The sequence below is a fragment of the Tenrec ecaudatus genome, chromosome X (genome assembly GCF_050624435.1).
Source record: "Tenrec ecaudatus isolate mTenEca1 chromosome X, mTenEca1.hap1, whole genome shotgun sequence".
Lineage (NCBI taxonomy): Eukaryota > Metazoa > Chordata > Mammalia > Afrosoricida > Tenrecidae > Tenrec > Tenrec ecaudatus.
Window position 1 is genome coordinate 105,910,772 of NC_134548.1, and position 17,210 is coordinate 105,927,981.

The 17,210-nt window shown below is 37.2% G+C and overlaps 1 pseudogene; it reads left to right on the forward strand.

Moving 5' to 3' along the window:
- The first annotated feature begins 230 nt into the window (after window positions 1–230).
- On the forward strand, window positions 231–900 carry LOC142433609 (small ribosomal subunit protein eS7-like; annotated as a pseudogene).
- Window positions 901–17,210: the final 16,310 nt, after the last annotated feature.

Here is a 17,210-nt window from a genome sequence, read left to right on the forward strand (position 1 = left end):
ATACATGGTGATAATTATTAAGGAAGTAGGTTAAGGCAGGAAAAAGGAGTTGAGATAATCAATAGCATTAAATAAGGAGGCCTAGGAAGACTTCTCTGGTAAACTGAGACTTGACTAGATAAGCTGAGGCAAGATAAGAAATAGAAGTATGTGAGAGGAGAAATTATGAGGTCACGATAATAGTAAGGTAAAATTCGTATGTAGAATATGCTTCACTGATTAAAGAAAGGATGAGGACTCTTCCCCGGTTGGTGCGCGGTGAAATAAAAACAAAAGTCATGAAAAAAGGTCATGTTCAATTCAAGTGCAAGATTGTGAAGCCCAATGGTAAAAAGGCAGTTACATTCAATTCTGGCATTTCTCAGGCTCTTCTTGAGCTGGAGACTTACTCGAACTTAAAGGCTAAGTGAAAGGAGCTGAATATAATGAAAGCCAAGGAAATTGATGTTGGTCGTGGTCAGAATTATATAATTCCGACTATTATAATCTTTGTTCCTGTCCATCAACTGAAAGCTTTCCAGAAAATGCAAGTCCAGCTACTATGTTATGTGAACTAGAGAAAAACTTCAGTTGTCTTTATTGTTCAGAGGAGAATTCTGCCGAAACCAACCCAGGAAACCCAGACAAATTCCCAGGAAACCCAGACAAATTATAAATAAAAGCATCCCCTGAGTCGCACTCTGACAGTTGGTGCAAGATGCAATCCTCAAAGACTTGATCTTCCCAAGTGAAATTGTGGGCAAGAGAATTCGTGTAAAGCTGGAGAGCAGCAGGCTTATAAAGGTTCTTTTGGAAAAAGTGCAGAAGAGCAATGTAGAACACAAGGTTGGAATTTTTTCTGGAGTTTATAAAAAGCTCACAGACAGGGATGTTAATTTTGAATCTCCAGAGTTTCAATAGTAAAAAAAATGACTGGGTAAAATTGTACTCCCCCAAAGAAAAAGAAAGAACATGGAAGTTCGTGTATCTGTCACAGACGAGAGAAGGAAAAGTGAAAAATAGTTTCATCCCAATCATCGCAAAATGACTTTCTTTCTGTATTTTGCAGCCTCCTAGCTGAGAATGATGATTGAAATGCCATTTTCCTTAAAATAAAACTCTAACGTTTTCTTCAGATGCTTGTTGGTAAAAGCAAGTATGTTCCAGAATACAGCTAGGAACAAACTCAGCTGAATAAATGGATTACTGTCTGAATACATAAGTTAAATTCACCCTTAGCTAGACCATGTGTGAGAAAAACCTCTTAAAGTAGAAGTGATCATGTTAGAAAATGTAGGATTATCCCAGTTTCTCTTTTGTTAATCTGTAGGTGAGATTTGAACAGATCATTTTGAGAATTGTGGGTAGCTGATACCAGCTACTGGAAAATGCAGCAAGCCCATTGGAAGAATTCTTTAAACCATGTAGCCTTTTTTTTAAATTAGCTTCATTTTTTTAAACTATAACCCTTAATCCAGGGTAAAGTATATGTATCTGCTTTTACAGCCCCTGGGTCATTCCAGTGCCCCCAAAGGGATGGCATCACCTACTTCAGGAAACATTGATGTAGAATACTGGTAAGGGAGTGGTAGAGGGGATAAAGGGAAGGCATATGGTGGCATGTGCAGAGTAGATGAGGAAGGCATTGTGTGAGAAAAATGTTTCCATGGTCATCTAAAAAGTGTAAGCATTCATAACCTCCCTTCTTAATGTCAATTGACAATTGTCAGAATACAAAAGTCAATGTTAAAATCTCTCTTCCCATTTATTTTCTCCTCCATATTTGTATTTTCAGCTGCAGACAAAGAAAGGAAAAATATGAAAATCCGAACATTGGGTAAATCTGCTGCAAAAGACCTCTTGTTGGAAAGAGTGTTGAAAAGGATGTTTCTCTGAGATCTGAGGTGCACCTGACCCAGGTCATGATATTTTCAATTGCATAATATGCCTGTAAAAGTTGGATGTGAATAATGAAGACCGAAGAGAAATTGATGCATCTAAATTATGTTGTTGGTGAAGAATATTGAAAGCACAGTGGACTGCCAGAAGGACAAACAAATCTGTCTTGTAAAAAGGATGGCCAGAGTGCTCCTTAGAAGCAAGGATGGCAAGACTTTGCTTTATATACTTTGGGCATGTTGTCAGGAGAGACCCTGGAGAAGGACATCATGCTTGGTAAAGTAGAGGATCAGTGAAAAAAAAAGAAAAGAAAAGCCTCATTGAGATGGATTGTGTCAGTGGCTACAACCACGGGCTCAAGCATAGGGACAATTGTGAGGATGGCACAAGCCTGGTCAGTGTTTCTTTCTGTTGTGTATACGGTTACTATGGGTCAGAACCGACTCAATGGCACCCAACAACAACATGCTTGGATTTCCATCTGCAGATAAAAAATGTGACTAATCTTCATAAAACTGCTTAACTTTCAAATATTAGAAAAATGCATGCCAAATGAACCTTTAATAGTATATTTTAAAAATGGACACGAATGAAGGAGAACAACTAAAAATGTTAGCCATTTAAAGTTACATTGACAACAATTATATTCTGCTTAAGTCGTTTAAGGTCAATATTTTCTATTCAATACGCACTTTTCATTATGAAAAATGCTTTGAGATACAAGAACCATTTGAGAACACAAATTTGATTCTACCTCATACTAAATAATTTTCCCAGCTCTCCAAAATCTCCACAACCCTCTGCCCCCATCCACTTCAGCTTTTCTTAATGCTACTTCTTGGAAATAGAAAAACATAACACCAAGTGTTCAATTTTATGAATATATATCTTCCTTATTTTAACTGCACCTTGCTTTTTGAAGGCCTAGAGGATGCTGCATCAGCAATCAAAGAATCAAGTGTGTTAGAAAAACATTTCTGAAGTACAGTACAAGTCAAGTGAGCACTCCGCAAACACGTTTCTGCCTTCGCGTTTCACAGTTTGCCAGCTTGTTATGCACAAATGTGATTCATGTGACTCCCACAGTCTGGACGTGTTTTCAGCAATACTGCTGGCATCCCAAGATAGGTGGTGTTACCTATTTTAGGCTAGGAAAGTGCTAACACATTTGTCTTTGAACATGCACGGGAAAATTCTGTATTCTAGTCAACATCTGTACAATTTGTTTTGCTCCACAGTGTTTCTTATTTCTTGATGATGACAAGACCAGCTTTCATTGAGTTTAAATAAATATTCATCAATGCATGTGATATTTCTATCCCCTGTTCATTTGTTTTCTTCATATGATATGAATGTTAAAGTGAGTTGGCTGTGGGCAAAAGCATTTTCAGAATTGGTGAACATGTCAAAATGTTCATGAAAATAACAGGAAAGGGGATAATCCAGGTTGGAAATATTATAAACAAACAGTAGATAAGGCAATGGGGCAGTATCTACTCTACTATTAATTTTAGGTGATTCTTTTTGATGTGTGACTAGACGAATCAGTTCAAGAATTTAGGATTAACACGAATGTTGTAAGAATATGCATGTGACAATCCTAGTAGAAAAGGGGACGAGGAAGTGGAGTCATTTCCCGGAGCCATGATGCTTTCTAAATTGGTGTAAAACTATTTTTTAATTAGAAAATGAATCCACTTAAGCATACAGTTATAGTTAGGTTTTGTGTCAATTTGACTGGGTGCTGATTCTCAATGGTTTGGCAGTTATGACCTAGTAATTTCCCATGACCCAACCTAATACAATGAAATCAAATCCTTAATGGGATCTAGTATGAGCAGCCAATCAGTTGTAAGCAAATTAGGGTGGTATGCAACACCCCTACTCAGGTCTCAGCCCCAAGGTCACTGAAAGAATGTTTCCTTCAAGCGGTGACCTGCTTCCAATATAAGGAGAAAACCAAACCAAACTCACTCCCATGGAGACATTGCTGACGCATATCGACCCGCTGTGTGTTTTCAAGACTGCAACTGTTTATGGGAGTAGAAAGCCAAGTCTTTCTCCCGCAGGGCTGCTGGTGGTTTCAAACTACCAACTAAGTAGATCACAGCTGGTCACATAACCACCACACCACAGAGCACCCAGTATAAACACACACTATTAATAAACTGCAACAACAAAATCACTTTCTTTTTGTTTGTTCTGCATCCTGCACCTAGCTTATGCGTTCTTTGGTCTTGAACTAATGTCCTTTCACACTGCCTTTTGACCAGGGAACTATCAGTGGCCTGTAATCTGATTTGCTGACCTTGAATTCATGCACCTCTCCAGTCCCAAGCCTGACCTGTTGACCTTGGATTCATCTGTCTCTGCAGCCAACATCCCTTGAGCTTCCTGCTGATCTTAGATTAATCACCCCTAAGCTACAAGAATCAGGAGAATGCTTCAGGTTAACATATGAAGCATGGACTTGGAACCCACCTGGATTTGGATCTGCCCAATTCTACTCCTAGAGTAAGTTCCTTCCTTCCTTCCTTCCTTCCTTCCTTCCTTCCTTCCTTCCTTCCTGCCTGCCTGCCTGCCTGCCTGCCTTCCTTCGTTGATTTCTTTCTTTTGTTTGAAATGAACTTGTCTGTCACTAATGACACCAAATCTACTTAAGTTACACTTTTCTTCCTTTTTTTTTAGCTACTTAATACAATATTTAAATCTGAGGGGTAAGCAGTCTGGAGAGTTTTTAAGGCTGTGAGTCTATAGTCTCTCTTTTTAAACATTTGGTGTTTAAAGAAGCATATTATATGTACTTGTACATCTCAATAAATGAAATAAGTAATAATATCCAGTTTACCCTCCCATAAATGTGGTTTTCTCTTTTTCTTCCTAGCTTCCCTTTCTCTATAATTTCCTATCATTATTTTCTATTGTTGCATAATATTTCATTGTATGAATATACCAGAATTTATTTATCCATTCCTTTGTAATCAGAGATTTTAGTAGTTTCCATCTTTTTGCTATTATGTAAATTGCTGAAATAGACATAGGTGTGCACATGTCTGTTCATGTTGTTTTCTTTATTTCTTTAAGGTATATACCTAGTATGGAGGTGGCAGGATCACAAGGTAATTGTATTCACAATTGTTTAAGGAAGCTCCATACTAATTTCCATAGTGTTTTTACAATTCCACAGCCCTGTCAACAATATATGCGCATTCCCATCTATTCACATTTTCTACATAATTTAATATTATTATTATTTGAATTTGGTTATAAGTATGGGTTTCAGGTGGTATATCACTGTTCTTTTAATTTGTATTTCTCTTATTGCTAAAACAGTCTGATATTTCTTCATTTGTTTGTTGGCCACCTGAATGTTGTCTTGGGTAAAATTTCTACTAAAGTCTTGTGCCTCTTTATTGATTGAGTTATTTGTGATTTTCTTCTTAAGATGTTGTTTTCTATAGATTTTGGAAATCAGCCTTTTACTCGATGTATCCTTACTTACTCTGTTTTTCCAACCTGTAGGTGCTCTATTAACTCTTTTTGATGAAGTCTTTTCATGTGCACAAATGTCATAGTTTTAGGGGATCCCAGTATTTCTTTTGTCTTCTCTAGTGTGGATATATTTTATGTCTGGTAATGTATTTATGACTTATATTAGGGTTCTTAAATTTGTCCATATTTTTGTTGTTGTTGATGATGATCTTCTTTAAGGTTGTGGATTTTATATTTTATGTCTTTAGTCCATCTTGAGTTCATTTTGTAAACAATTTTTAAAAGTAGTTTTATTGGCATAAAATTCACATATAATATAATTCATGATCCAAAGTAAAAAAATATATATAATTCGATAGTTCAGTCACGTCCTGAGGAGATGTATAATCATCATCATCACAATCAGTTTTAGAACATTTTCTTCATTCTTGTACACATTATTAGCTCCCAATTTTTCCCAATCTACGCTGCCATATCCTCAAGGAACCATTAATCCAGTTACTGTCTCTGCATTTCTGCAGATTTACCTATCCTGTATTTCATACACAGAAAAACCTTTTTTTAGAAAGCTAACACCAATGACAAAATAAAATAGATAAAAAGCTCAACTTAAAAGAAAACAGAAAATATTAAAACTGGAACAAATTTAAAATAGACCCTATGAGATATCACATGAAAAGGTGCTGAATTTTAACCTAACTCCACCTCTAATAATCCACTTTCCAGTGCATTACACATGATAGCAAGACTATTCACATCAATGGTCCATGGTCAGGGGATTCACCAGAGGCTTAATCCACATGTTATACCTTAACATTTTTAAAAGCAGAAACAATTTTAAAATGGGTCAAAGGGAAGATCAAATAAAAAGATAACAAAACTCTAAATAGAAACTTTCAAAGGGCAGCTAGAGAGAACAAAGCCAGATATTATAATGAAATGTGCATAGACCTGAAATTAGAAAAGCAAAAGGGAAGAACATGATCAGCGTATCATAACTGAAAGAACTCAAGAAAAAAATCAAGCCTTATGATACAATGTTCAAAGATACTATGGGCAAAATATTGAATTGTGCAGGAAGCATCATAAAAAGATGGAAAGAATACACAGAGTCGCTGTACTAAAAAGGAACTAGTCGAAATTCTACCACTTCAGGAAATAACATATGAGCAAGAACCAATGATACTCAAGGAAGAAGTTTAAGCTGCACTGAAAGCAGCCAAGAACAAGGCTGTAGGAATTGATAAAATGCTACTTGAAGTGTTTCAATAAGCTGATGAAGCACTGAAAGCATTCACTTTATCGATGTCAGGAAATTTGGAAGACAAATACTTGGTCAACCAACTGGAAACATTATTACTGACAGCACCTGCAAGTAAAATTTTGCTGAAAACTATCCATCAACAGTTGTAGCCATACATTAACAGGAAACTTCCAGAGGTTCAGACCAGATTCAGGAGACAATATGGAACAAGGTATTTCATTACTGAGTTCAGATGGATTTTGTCTGAAAGAGAATACCAAAAAAAAAAAAAAACAGTTTACTTGTGCTTTATTGACTATACAAAGCGATTTGACTGTGCCATAACAATATACAGACAACCTTGGAAGAACAGGAATTTGAGATACTACATTGTGTTCAGGTGGAAATTGTATACGGATCAAGAGACAGTTGCACAGACAGAACAAGGGAACACAGAATAGTTTAAAATAGGGAAAGGGGTGCATCAGGGCTGTATTTTCTCACTATACTTATTCAATCTGTATGCTGAACAAGTAATCATAGAGGAAGAATGTGACACCAAGATTGGAGGAAAGTTAATGAACAACCTGCAATATGCCCATGACAATGTTGCTTACAGAAAGTGAGGAGGATTTGAAATAATAGCTAATGAGGATAAAGGATTTTAGAGTTCAGTATAGATTACAACTCCAAAATCCTCACAACTGTAGGAATAAATAGCATCATGACACATGGAGAAGAGGTTGAAGTTGTCAATTATTTTGTCATGGTTGGGTCCATAACCAATGCTCATGGAAGCAGCAGTCAAGAGGCAAAAATACTCATTGTTTGGGGAAAATGTGATGCACAGGACCTCTTTAGAGTGTTGAAAAACAAGGATGTTACATTGAGGACTTGAGCAAAGGTGGACTTGATAAGAGACATGGTATTTTCACTAGACTTATATGTACGTGAAAGTTGGACATTGAATAACTAAGTCCACAGAATAAGGGCTATACTTGAAATATGGTGTTGAAGAAGAGCATTGAAGGTATCGTGGACCAATAAAACAACCAAGAAACCTTTCTTGGAAGCGGTACAGTCAAAATGTTCCTTAACAGCAATGGGAGCAAGACTTTGTCTTATATCTTTTGGACATGTTGTCAGGAAAAACCAGGCCCTGGAGGGCATGCTGTCCGGCAAAGTATATGAGCAGTCAAAAATAGGAAGGTCTTCAAGGAGATGGAAAGACATGATTGGTGCAAAAATGGGCTCAAGCATAGGGAAAATGTGAAGCTGCTGTAGACCTGGCCAGTGTTTGGTTCTCTTGTGTATAAGATCAACATGGATCAGCACCAACTCGATGGCACCTAAAAATAACAGTAACGCATCTGCCATAGTTGACTTTACAGTGCCCTCTTCTCTGATGACAAGTCTAGTCAGCTCCCTCTACTATTGTCAGAGAGCACTCACTGGAGGCTAATGCATGTGTGGACTCTGCAAAAGGAAATGGGCCTCCCACGCGCATTGAAACCAGATGGTCTCAATTTAACCCGATACCACCTGGGAACCACTATGTGAGTGAAGTGAGCCAATCACAAAATGACAAATATTGTACGAGTTCACTACGAATATATTAACACCAAGATGAAGGCAGGCCCCTGTTCCAGTGCATGTAATATTTGAATCGGGTTTACTAGGTAATGAGGTGGATAGACTGTATACTGTCAATTAAACATATGTCTCCGGGTATGTAAGATAGAATTGGGGTTATGATATTGGGGGAGAGGGAACTAGAACTAGAGGAAAGTTGTATATTAAAGAACTAAAGGAAAGTTGTATATTTCATTGGTGCTATACTGCACCCCGATTGGCTCATCTCTTCCTTGTGACCCTTCTTTAAGAGAGTGTGCAATTATCTACAGATGGACTTTGGGGCTCCACACCACACTCCCCCTCATTCACATTGGTATGATTTTTTTTGTTCTGGGTCTTTGACGTCTGATCCCATCAACACCTCATGATCACACAGACTGGTGTGCTTCTTCCATGTGAACTTTGTTGCTTCTCAGCTAGGTGGCCGCTTGTTTATCTTCAAGCCTTTTAAATCCCAGATACTATATATTTTGATAGCTAGACACAATCAGATTTCTTCACCACGTTTGCTTATGCAGCTATTTTTGTCTTCAGTGATCATGTTGGGGAGAAGAGTATCACAGAATGCCAGGTTATTAGAACAAAGTGTTCTTGAATTGAGGGAGTACTTGAATAGAGGCCCAATGTCCATCACCTTCCTTCATATTTAACATGTAAATATAGGTACATAGATCTATTTCCCTATCATTATATGTAAACATATTTACATGTGTACATGCCTGCGCTTAGACCTCTATAAATGTCCTTTACCTCATAGTTCTTTCCTCTATTTCCTTTTACTTTCCTCTTGTTCCACTGTCATATTTGACCTTCATTCGGGTTTCAGTAATTCCTTTCAGCCACAATGCCCTTGATAGAGAGCCCCACCAGGCATCTTGTACCCTCATCGTCATCAATTTTAGATAAATTGTTCCCTTGTCCCTGGGTTGGTTGACACTTCCCTTCCTTCCCCACTCCCTTCTCCCATGTCCCCCCAGAACTGTCAGTCCCATTGCTTTCTCCTCCGAATTTTTTATCCTGCCTATCTTATCTAGATAGACATGCAGAGACAATAATAAGCACGAAAACAAGACAGAGCAAAACAAAACAACAAAAGAAAACAAACAACAAACCCAAGGACAAAAAAAGAAAAGCCTATAAATAGTGCCAGGTCTGTTTGTTGACCTTTAGGAGGATTTTCCTGTCAAGTCCAATGGGGTGTCATGCCTCGCCCCACAGTCTATTCTTGGCAATCCCCAGGGACTTCGTTGCTTTGCTCCCCTTGCTGCTCTGTTGCATGCCCTTATGTTTTGCCCTTTGTAATAGGGTTAGATTGGGTGCAATTCCCACAGTGTGCCTCCAGTGTGGTCCCCCATAGCACTATAGGTCAGTGAGGGATGTTCTGTCTCGTCATAGTGCTGGCCTTATGGTCCTCTCTGTGCATTGGCTGCTCTGAGCAGGACTATTGTCCTTGGGGTTCGGTGGGCCAAGGATATGTTCCACTCTCTCCTTCCCTCTTCGATGCTCTTGTGGGCTCTGACCAGACGTGTCCCTCTCCCTGATCTGTAGCTTCAGTACTGTCCTTTGAAGTGAATTCTCTGGAGGGGGCTGGTACACATAGTAGGGATTGTGCACAGCCCACAAACCTCTCTGTTGCTTCCCTGCTTCATGCCTTGGCACACTGGGTTGAAGTTTGGTCCCTCTCTCCATCTCCTGTGGAGATATAAGCAATACCCTCCCCTTGGTGGGTTTGTCTCCCCGCTAGTACACTGGTCCAGATAAGAGCTGGAAGCACAGGTAATTCAGGACAGATAAACCCTTCAGGGCCAATAATGAGAGTAGTGATACCAGGAGGGTAAGGGAAAGGTGGTGGGGAGAAAGGAGGAACTGATCACAATGATCTATTTTTTACCCTCTCCCAGGGTAATAGACAACAGAAAAGTGGGGGAAGGGAGACATTGATCAGTGTAACACATGACAAAATAATAATAGTTTATAAATTATCAAGGGTTCATGAGGGAGGAGAGTGGGGGATGGGGGGGGAATGAGGAGCTGATACCAAGGGCTCAAGTAGAAAGACAAAGTTTTGAAAATGATGATGGCAACATACGTACCAATGTGCTTGATATAATACATGTATGTATGGATTGTGATAACGGTATGAGCCCCAAATAAAATTATTTTAAAAAGTAGTAATAACATATATCACCATCTCTATATGTACATCTGAAAAACCACTTTGACAGAAGTATTCTTACATCATCTACGGTCAGTTTTTCAAGATGTGGGGAAGGGGAGAAGATGATTCAGTTGTTACCATACAAAAGTGTGCTAAGATTGCCTGAATCCAACAGATAGTCTTATCAGAGTGATAAGGAAACCTTCTTGGAAATTAAAGTCAAGGTGTGCGGAGCAAGGCATGTATGTCTTGGAGAAGGCCACTGACTACATGTTTGCTACATGTTTGGTAAATGGGGAGGAGCAACCTTCCTTTGGGGAAAATGATAAACAATACTTAAGGGGAGAGATGCTGAGCTTTCTATTCCCACAAACAGTCTCAGAAACTCACGGGATGTCGCTATGAGTCCAAATTGACTTGAAGGCAGCAAGAAGGGAAGAATATGCCTGTACTTAGTTTCTAACAGGACACTTTGAGCTTAGTTTTGTGCAGCCCTTTGCGATTCAGTCCTTGTGCCACTGACTCTGGTTTTTCAAGGCACACATCATCCTTCAAAGGCCACACCAGAAGGACTTGATATGCAAACCCAGCTAAGTGAACTACGTTTTACCTGAAACTCACCTGTAGCCCTTGGACTTGAGGCAAAACCTCCCTAGTGTGAGAAGCAAATGGCAGTTAGCACAAGGACATAGGCTATTGCTTGAATCTCTTGCTTCAGGGGTGCCCAATAAATGGTGGCTCAGAACTACCATATACTTACTGCCCTCCTCGAGTTTACTTTTGTATGTAGTGTGAGGTATGGTCTTTCCCCCCCATTATTTTGTAGTGGAAGATACAATTTTCCCACAATATTTATTTTAAAAGGCTATCTCTTCCCCTACTTAATCTGTTGTATTCCTTTATCAAAAAATTGGTGTCTTATCTTACACTCCCCGGTGTCTCCCCTCACCCGCCTCCCCCTTGCCAATCTCCAAGAGAGGAGGTTACACATAGATCTCCGAGATCGGTTCTCCCTTTCTACATGCCCTTCCCTCCTGGTGTCGCCACTCCCACCACTGGTGTTGAGGGGTTCGTCTGTCCTAGATTCCCTGTGCCTCCAGATCCCCACTGCACCGCTGTACATCCTCTGGTATAACCAGGTCCGCAAGGCAAGGTAGAATTGGGGTCATGATGACTGGGAGGGGAGGAAGCGTTCAGGAACTAGAGGAAGGTTTTGAGTTTCATTGTTGCTACACTGAACCCTGAGTGACCCATCTCCTCCTCACAGATATAATAATTATTTATAAACTATCAAGGGACCAGGGTGGGATCGGGGAGGGAGGGGGATGGGGGGAAAAAAAGGGAAACCGAGCTGATTCCAGGAACCCAAGTGGAAGGTGAATTATGAGAGTGACGAGTGCAACGAATGTATAAGGGTGCTTTGCTCAATTGATGTATGTACAGATTGTGATAAGAGCCTTATGAGCCCCAATAAAAAGATTTAAACAAATTGGTGTCTGTAGAAGCTTCATTGTATTTCTGGCTTTCTCAATTCTAATCCATTTGTCTTCATATTTGTCATTGTAACGGTGCCAAGATGTTTTGATTACTGCTGTTATATAATAGGTTTTATAGTCTGGGAGTGAAAGCCCTCCTACTTTGCGTTTGTTTTTACTAGTGTGCTTTTTACTTATATTGGGTTTCCTTCTTTTCCATATGAAGTGAGTGATTAATCTTTCCATTTCTTTGAAGAATTGTGGTGGGATTTGGATCAGAATTGCATTGAATTATTAAAGTGTTTTACGCAATATTATATTTTCACAATGTTTAGTTCTACTTACCCAAGAACATGGCAGCTTATTCCATTTGTGTAAGCCCATTTTGGTTTCTTGTAGAAGTGTTTTACAGTTTCTCTTGTATAAGCCTTCAGATTCTCTGGTAAGATTAATTCCTAAACATTTTATCTTTTGTTTAGTTTTTGTAAATGGCATTGTTATTTTGATATCTTTTGTCAGTGTCGTCTTCTTTAATACACAAGTATCCCATTGATTTCTGTATGTTGCTCTTACAGCCTGCTATGCTGCAAAAATTTTCAATTATTTCCAGCAATTTTCAAATGGAATCTTTGGAGTTTTCTCTATATAGGGTTATTGTCTGATAGCAGAGAGTTGTATTTCTTCTGTGCCTATGTGGGTGCCTTTAAGATCTTTTTGCTGTCTTGTAGCTCTAGCTAAAACTTCCAGGATTGTATTAAATAAAAGTGCTGATAAAGGGCAACCTAGTCTGATTCCCATTTGAGGAGGGAATGTTTTCAATTTTTCTTCAGTAAGTGAGATGCTGTCCACGATTTTCATATATATGGCCTTTATTATGTTGAAGAATTTCCCTTCTATTCATATTTTACTGAGTGTTCTTTTTTTTCAGGAACCTAGTTGAATTTTATCAAATTCCTTTTCTGCATTGATTAATATAATTGTATGTTTCTCTACTTTGTTTATTCAGTGAATTTCATTGTTTGTTTGTCTAATATTAAACCATCTTTGCATATTTGATATGAATTCCACTTGATTGTGATATATTGTTTTCTTGATGATGTGTTGAATTCTGTTGACTAGGATTTTATTGAAAGCTTGGCATCTCTATTCATCACAGATATTCATTTATTATGTACAATTTTGGTGATATCATTTCTTGCCTTAGTTAGCAAAGTAAGATTTGTTTCATAAAATGTGTCTGGTAGTATGTGGTTCATTTGTGTATTGTGAAATTGTTTATGTAAAATTGGTATTATCTCTTCGCTAAATGTCTTTTAGAATTCCCCAGTGAAACCATTCAATCCCAACATTTTTTATGATGGGAGATTGTCATTTTTTGTGACCAGATCTATTTCTCTTTGTGCTATAGACTCACTGATATTTTCACCATCAGTCTATGGTAGTTTAGGTAAATGATGCATTTATAAATGCATTCATTTATTCCAGGTTTTCAAATTTGTTGGAATATACTTTTTCATAAAACACTGTGTGATTATTTTTAATTCAATTGATTCTGTTGTAAAGTCATTCATCTCATTTCTTGTAGATTTTGCTTTTTATTGTTCTTTTGTTAAATTTCTGGTGGTTTATCAATTTAAAAAATATTTTTGAAGAACCATCTCCTTGTGTTGCTAGTTTTAAATTTTCTGGTTCATTTATTTCAAATTAATCTATTGAAGTCTCTTACTCACTGTATTATGGTAAGTAATATTTTTGGTAAACTATTTTTCTCTTCATGTCTGTAATAATTTGACTGTTTTTCGTTTGATGTATATATTAATTATAGATATGGTTTCTTGTTCAATTAAAGCTTTCATTTGAAGCAGTCCCCTAAGCTCCAAGAGTCAGGAATAGCCTCCAGGTTAACATCTGACTTACAGACTTGAAACCTGCATGGATTTGGATTTGCTCAATACTACAATTGTGTGAATATATATATGTTTTACTGGTGTTGCTTCTCAAGCCCACACCCAAACCAAAATAAGGCCATGTTCATTGAGCCTATTTTATTCTGATGCATAGTGACTATAGGGCTCCTGACACTGCATATCTTTACAGGAGCAGACCGACTCTTCTTTCTCCTGCAGAGTGACTAGTTGCTTTGAATAGACATCCTTGTGGATAGCAACTGAATGTCCAACTCAGAGTGTCACAAGGGCCCCATTTTTAAGGGCACTGTGACGTATAAAAATAAAATACAGATAAATACTTACAATTTTTAATACTATATGTCACATTGTTCTAATTTAATATTCATAAAACTGAACAAACTCTCATCTCCCTCAAATTTTCATATATTCAGTTATAGCAGGAGGAAAAATCAAAGTCAACCTTGACTCCTGTCTATTTTCTCATATTCCACAGCAACAAAATCTTCTCAATTTTACATCTAAGTATCCTTTAAATCCATTTCTGTGTCATACTCTTTACTGGAAATGCTGGAACTCCTTTCTGACTGGTTTCCTTCCAAACTATCTTTTTCTACTCAGAATGACCTTTGATAAATGCATTTGGACCATATTGTTCACTTTCTTAGAAACCTATAGTTATTCCATCATTGTTCTAAGTTGTAGACTAGGATGCTTAACATAGCCCTGATAGTCACTTTCAAACTATTTTTCCTCCACTCTCTGAATTCTAGACTTATTGGCTTTCTTTTAGTTTCTTCAATGAATTCTATTACTCCACACCTAAGTCCCCTCCTTTCTCTTTTCTCTGCTTGGAATTTTGTTTCTTTCAATGCACTTTCAGGTCTCAGTGTATGGTGAAATGCCTGTTTGTCACTCTATAAACTCCTTACATTTTATCGCCATAGTACCAGTAAAATTGTAATCGAATATTTTAGCTTGAGAATTGCGATGTAGTCAACTAATATAACCTTAGTAACCATAATTCATTTTGTGATGTAATTCTGGCCTCTATGCCTATGGATATAATCACATTTTGAAGGGTGTTCTTTGGATTTACAGGATTCAGGTGGTATGCATCTTTAGACTCTCCTTTACTGGAGGGTATGGCTTAGGCCATCATCTTTGTTTCGCTGGAGATAAAGACAAAACACACACACAAACATACACCACCAACAAAGTCATGTCCACTATGTAAGAGCCATCTCGTACTGAGAAAGAAAGCTCAGGGCCATAAGAAGACCACATTCCCGATCACTGTCTAAAGTGACAGAGGGAGAGATCAGAGATACCAGAGACTATGGCACAGAAACTATGGGCCATAGAAAGAGGAGCAATGATGAGATTATGAGTTAGAACAAACAGTAGATTTACTGGTCCACAAAAGCAGAAGCCAAGGGATCACATGGCTGAGAAGCTAAGGATCCCAGAGAGACTTGGTGGTTGGCTGACAAGAGGTGAACAAGTGACTATATCCTTATTGTTTATCTATTCTGACTTGAGGTAAACTATTAACTTCCCTAACAACTACCCACAATTGTGAGTATTATCTTTGAATTCTACATGGCCATTGTAGCAATTTGTCAAATCCAGAATAGAAGTAGAGTGTCTTTGTGTCACAGTAGATGAAGAAGGATCGAGTGTGGAAGCAGTTTTGACCCCTGCCTCTTGCCAATAGGAAAGCCAGAAAAAGTCATATATGGCCCCCCCATGCAATTAACTGCAGCAGTATGTATTTTTCCTATTTTACTCACTGAAATAAAAATTTCATAAGACTGAAACCACTTCTCTCTTTTTATTTAATATTGTCAAGTGCCCATCAAATACTATGTACATAGTCCATTACTTAATTAATATTTTGTCAAATTAATGATGAGCTATTTAGAGCATAGTTGCACTTCTTAAATTACCTTAAAAATGGTATACTCACCAACCCCACATTTTCCTTTACTCTCAATTTCTCAATAACCGGATACAGGTAGTAAAAAGAGTATGACCATAGTATATCCATTTGAAAGACACAAGATATAATTGTTTTCTAGATTTCTAAAAGGTCATCCCTCCATGTCATTAGTACATATAAGACATATATAGTAACTAAATCAGGATAAAACTCCTTTCTGCCCTTTGTGTTACATAAAATATAAGATATATCAACTCTTTTGATAAAAATATATCAAAGAGTTTAACAAACACTTCAAAAACAAAGGTGGTAATTTGTTGATGGCCACTTATGCTTTTTTATCTCGAGACCACTCCGATCAAATAACATGTAGAGTATATTGAATCATTTCAACACCTGTTGTCATGTCAATTTTCTATGCTTTTCACTGAGAGTCCCACGTAGTAGCCACAAAACATTATAGGGTCATATTTTTAGTGTATTTTTAAATGGTATGCTTAATATCTTGGACAAAAATGTAAAATTTGCCTTTGGTAATCCTTTCATGTATCATGTCAGAACCCTATTCTCTTCTATTGCCATTCTCATAATAAATTTCCATCAATGTCACATTTCTGAGCTATCTACATATTAACACACTAACTGATTTTAAGGAGAGGCCTCCCCTTTAGTGAAATGTTCCTTTCAAATAAAACCATTTCCCATAAAATAGTCTTTCAATATAAAAGAATGATATTACAAAGGTGAATAACTATCATTGAAGTTGATATTTTTGAGCTGGAAGGCTTAGTCTAATAAAAAGTACCATATAAAGTGATTTAAAATAGTAAGAAATAAAGCATAAATGAATATGCCAAAATTATTTAATGCTGTAACTTCAAACTGAGTTTTTAAAAATTATTATCTTATTGATTTGTTTATTGTGAAAATTCAATGTCTATACATTCCTTCTCTTCAAAGATTAATTTAAATAAAATATTTTAAGAAAACATCTTCATGTTTATATTATAAGAAAATTAAACATTTTCTCTTTAGACTTAAATCTATATAGCTTCTTTCAATGCACTTATTATCTGTCATTTTTATTATAACTTGCTCTTTATCAAGATTTATTGATTTTTAGCAAAAAAGTACAGTTTAACCTTTGAAATAAAGAGGAACAATGAAAAAATACATATTTCAAGTCATTTTATACCTGAAAAAATCTTCTGGATAGCATTGAGTCAGAAGTAAAACACTAGATGCTGTTGTGTTGATTCTGACTCATGGCTATCCGTGTGTGTCCAAGTAGATCTCTATCTCTACTGAGCCAATTAACCAGTTCCATCACCCAACCTTCCAAAAAATAATTAAAACACCACAAATAGTAAAATATAGTTACTAATTTGGTCATTTTAATAGATTGAATGGTTGTTAGCTCCAAAGTAATTTAGATGTTAATTTCAAGTTTATGTTAAGGAAGTCACTACGAGACAGGACA